Here is a 5,505-nt window from a genome sequence, read left to right on the forward strand (position 1 = left end):
AATGTGAGGCAATCTTGGGTTCAAGTTCTTGTTTATGGGCTATGTGACCCTGGACATACCTATAAAATAGGGAATAATGCCTTCTTTTCAGACTTGCTTTGAGATTTAGGAATGGTGTTGTATGTGATGGGCCTTGGAAGTGTCAGACATCTTTTTACCCACTCATTTGTGTATTTCTTCACTCCATATTCGTTGAGCATGTATTACATTTCTTTCTAAAAATTTTTAATGTTTTATTTACTTCTGAGAGAGAGAGAGAGACAACATGGGCAGGGGAGGGTTAGAGACAGAGGGAGACACAGAATCTGAAGCAGGCTCCAGGCTCTGAGCTAGCTGTCAGCACAGAGCCCGATGCGGGGTTCGAACCCATGAACCGTGGGATCATGACCGGAGCTGAAGTCAGACGCTTAACTGACTTAGCCACCCAGGTGCCCCAAGCACATATTATATTTCAGGAACATCTTTAAGTCCTAAGTTTACCCCAGTAAATAATCAAACAAAATTAGACACACACCCTGCCCTGATAAAGTTTCTAGCTTTGTGCAGAAAACTACATTAGATTAAAGAATTAACTACGAAAACTGTACTTCAAAAGAGCAACTAACTGGAAGAGTTCCCAACAGCCAAAGCAGGAACAATTATGAGCAAGAAAATAGTATCAGATTATAACCCAGAGTTTAAACAAATATTCACGAGTCCATATGGATATAAATGAATGGATGAGTGAGTGAATAGAGGAGCAGAGTCCTATCTCCCATGCAGAAGGATTCCAAATCAAGTAACCCTGAAGGAGAGGGAACATAGTCCCCGATCCTTGAGTGTGGACTGTGTGTGGAGATTCTTCCAAAAAGTGCAATTTACAAAGGAGAAAATAAAGAGTAACTTTACAGGGATACCTGGGTGGCTCCGTTGGTTAAGCAGCCGACTCTTGATTTCCACTTAGGTCACGATCTCCCCGTTTGTGAATTTGAGCCCCTCATTGGGTTCTGTGCTGACATCAGGAGCATGATTGGGATTGTCTCTCTCTGCCCCTTACCCCACTTGTGCTCACTCTCTCGCTCTCTCTCAAAAAAAATAAAAAAAAAAAAAAAAAAGAGTAACTTTACAATACAGAAAACCTGGTATACACATACTTCAGCCAGGAGATCAAGGTTAACATCCACAGTCGTGAATCATGTTGACAGTATGTATTCCTGAAACAATGCAATTAAAACAGCACTTTAGGGGAGCCTGGGGGGCTCAGTCAGTTGAGCATCCGAATTCTGCTCAGGTCATGATCTCACAGTTCGTGGGTTCGAGCCCCATGTCGAGCTCTGTGCTGACAGCCAGCTCAGAGCCTGGAGCCTGCTTCAGATTCTGTTTCTCCTTTTCTGCACCTCCCCCGCTCACACTGTCTCTCTCTCAGAAACAAACTTTAAAAAAAAATTTTTTTAAACAGCACTTTACCTCTGTGATGCTCGCCAAAATCCATTACCCCAGTCCAATCATGAGAAAAACTTGAGATAAATTCTAACTAAAGAACATTCTACAAAATTCTTGATCAGTACTTCTGAAGACTAGCAAAGTCATTGAAAACAAGGAAAGTCCGAAAAAATGTCCCAGCCAAGAGCTGTAGGAGACATGATGAGTAATTGCAATATGGTATCCCTGGATGGGAGCCTGGGACAGGGAGAAGAATAGGTAAAATTTAAGGAGATCAGAATGAAGTTCTGCTTTTCATTATAAATAACATATATCAATACTAGTTCATTAACTGTAATAACATGTGCTAGATGAATATAAGATGTTAATAATAGGAAAACTGGGTGCTGGAGATATTGGAATGTGCCGTCTTTACAACTTTTCGGTAAATGTAAAACTGTTCTAAAAATAAAGTTTATTTTAAGGAAACGTGTAAAAAAATCTGGAAGGCACTCATTCTAAACTTTAATAAGTATTCTTTTAAAATCTTTTTTAAAAACGTTCCTAAAAAGAGGCACATGGATGTAGTAGAGCAGGCAATTGGTAGACTTGACTTCTGACTTCTGTTTTTGCACATTTATAAATGGTTTCCCTGAGGCAGTATTGGAGGAGCTGAACTTGGGCTCATTAAAGAGTAGCTAATGCTTTAATCTAAGATTTACCTTGTTTTTTTTAAAGGATCTTTTTCCTAAGCCAAAAATCTATACCACTCATTACTGGAGTCACTCATCTGCATCAAGCTTGCCAGGGGCCATTGCCTGGGGGAGGGAATAATATCCCACCCAGGGCATGACTGCTTCCTCCAAAATGCTGCCATTAGCCTGTCGGCCGATGAAGTAAACTCACATGTATTAAATGCTAGTGTGTGCAGCATGGCTGGTAAGGTCCTCAAACAGAAAAATCCTTACTCTTTTTAAAAAAAAAAAAAAAAAAAATTTTTTTAACGTTTATTTATTTTTGAGAGAGAGACAAAGTGCGAGCAGGGGAGGTGCAGAGAGCAAGGGAGACACAGAATCCGAAGCAGGCTCCAGGCTCTGAGCTGTCAGCAGAGACCCATGCAGGACTTGAACTCACAGAGCACATGAAATCATGACCTGAGCTGAAGTTGGACACTTAAACAACTGAGCCTTTCAGGCACCCCAGAAAATCCTTACTCTTTATAGCACTTCTGAAGAGAAGTACACAAACACCCATTTTACAGAAGAGGAAACTAAGGTTCAAAGATTATGCAGCACACCTGCCAGAGCTGGCTCCCGCTCTTTCTATGTAACCTGGAATTATGTGTATTTTATATGACACAGGATAGTTCCTAGTGGGATGGAATCATTTTTATTAATGTTTTATTTATTTCAGAGAGAAAGAGAGAGAGACAGCGTGAGTAGGAGAGGGTCAGAGAGAGAGGGAGACACAGAATCTGAAATAGGCTCCAGGCTCTAAGCTGGCTGTCAGCACAGAGCCCGACACAGGGCTCGAACTCACAAACTGTGGGATCATGACCTAGGCCAAAGTCGAAGACTTAACCGACTGAGCCACCCAGGCGCCCCATGATGGAATCATTTTTAAAGGCCTGTCCTAGCCACAGTCACAGGAGAATGCACTAAGTTCATAGAATGGTAACAATGTCAAACGACTTTCCTGCTAAAAATTGAAGAGAGAGAAAGACAGACAGACAGACAGAAGGGAGAGAAGCAGGGAGGGAAGGAAGGAAGGAATAAAAAGAGAGAGAAAAAGGAAAGAAGAAGAAAGTAAGAAGGAAAAGACAGAAGAGAGAAAGAAAAGAGAAAAGAAAAGGAAAGAAGAAAAGAAAAAATAAAACAACTCTCGGACATAGTCAGCAGTCAGATGTTTGAACTCAAAGGAATTCAGCAAAGTAGGTCTTGCTGAATTCAGTGTGCCTTTAATTGGTGTTTTGGTTGAATGTCCCTTTTGCAGCAAACAAATCCAAAGTAATTCCCATTAACACGGAGCTCGTTTTCCAACTGAGTGAGCAGCATCGGTGGAGGTTGTAAAATTTGGTCATTCTATTTTCAGTGGCGCTCCGTTGTGTGAAGTTAATGAGTTAGAAGTAATTTGTGTGGACAGGCCAAAATTTTTCCAGCAACAGAATCCCAAAATATTCTCGCTGGCCAAAGCAAACACAACCTGTTCTGCATTTCATCCCGTGAGTCACCTTCTCTCACGCCGGGGCTCACATGTAGCATCACCCTCCTGAACACCAGGCGCACTGTGTATTGTGACAAAAATTGTATATACTGTGAGCCCTGACAGTGTCTCTTTTAGATTTCTGTCAAACAACAATATAAAGGAACCCTTCCCTTCCCGCTCTACTAGTAACCCTTTCTGGATGTGAATTAAATCACTGGAGTTCATGTTTTACTTGCATAATCGATAGCTAACATCCACTGAATACTTCAGAGTGTGCCGGGCAATGATTAAACACCATATACTTCTTCTCAAAACATCCCATTTCAGAGAGAAGGAAATTAAGCATCGACAACTTGAATAAATTCACCAAGATTTCACAGCTAGCGAGTGAGAGGGCTAGAAGTTCAGGAGGCAGGCACTACAGTGTCTCCCCAGATATTACCAGCCTACCGTGTCATCCCCGGGAATCTCACCCCGACACCCCAGCTGAAGCCCAGAACCCGCTAAGGTCTGAAATAGGAATTCAAGTTTGGGACTTGCTTTTCCTTCTCCCAGCCTCACCAGTCACCTCTTTCTCAACTTCCTCAATTGTAAAAGGAGAGGTTCAGATTAAAGTCTGTCCAAATCTCCTGGTCTCTCTCGTCTTCCTGGAGATGGGAGCTTCTGACTCGGAGCTTCGCCTAGAAGCCTGCTCAGAACTCCCCACTCGCCTAGACCTTCAGCCCTACCTGTACATTTGCCCTTGGGGAGCGCAGGTTACAGAAGAATCACAGAGTTTTGCTGCCGGAAGGGTAGTTAGCACTTTAATGGTAGGATGATCACCCAGGTGGTAAAAGGGGACAGCCTTCTTCCAGGCTCAGTGGAGTGACTGCCTTTCCTGGGACAGGAACAAAATTTAAAGTAAGCACGACTGGGTGGCTCATCCGTTGAGTGCCTGACTCTTGATTTGGGTCCAGATCATGATCAAAGAGTCATGGGATCGAGCCCCCATCAGGCTCTGTGCTGAGCGCGGAGACTCCTTAGGATTTCTCTCTCTCCCTCTATCCCTCCCCTTCTCCTTCTTTTTTTTTTTTTTTAATTTTTGAGAGACAGAGAGACAGAGTGTGAGCAGGGGAGGTGCAGAGAGAATGGGAAGCAGGTTCCAGGCTCTGAGCTGTCAGCACAGAGCCTGATGCGGGGCTTGAGCCCATGAACTGTGAGATCATGACCTGAGCAGAAGTTGGCCGCTTAACCAACTGAGCCACTCAGGCACCCCTATCCCTCCCTTTCTCATTCTCTCTCTCTCTCTCTCCCCCTCCCTCAAAAATAAATAAATAAAGTAAGCCCTCCTGCCCTTCTTTTTTCTTGACCCAACCCCGTTCCAACACAAGAAATTCAGTTTTATTATTTCTTCACCCATCTACTTAGTGAACACTTTACCAATAACAGTATGTAGATTTTACTCTAAAAGTAATGACTCTTATAAGTAATACCTAAATACATTCTGATTATCAAAAGGCAAGCAATGCTGAAATATTTCTAGCTGTCCATCATTTCTTTTTTATGGTAACCTATTTTTTTAATGAACGCTAATTTCTATCAAGTACGTCTGAGGGTAATAACTCTTGGACGTTCTGTATCCAAAACTCAGCTGCTTCAGCCTAGAGTTGCCCCTTTTCAAATGCTTTTGGACCTTGATTGCCTATTTAGTGTTTAATGTTATCATCGCTGTTGTATTATTATCAAACCTCTAAGGTAGGTTTTATATCAGCCTGCCTCTAGCGCGCGTGTGTATGTATGTGCATGGGAGTGTACACGTGAGTGTATGAATGTGAGTGTGTGGGCGTGCCTGTACATGAGTGTGGCGGCTTGTGAGTGCGGGCTGGTAGCATTTCCCGAGCTTGTCCCCTGGATGCTGGG

The sequence above is a fragment of the Hyaena hyaena genome, unplaced genomic scaffold, assembly GCF_003009895.1.
Source record: "Hyaena hyaena isolate Hyena2069 unplaced genomic scaffold, ASM300989v1 scaffold_141, whole genome shotgun sequence".
Classification (NCBI taxonomy): domain Eukaryota; kingdom Metazoa; phylum Chordata; class Mammalia; order Carnivora; family Hyaenidae; genus Hyaena; species Hyaena hyaena.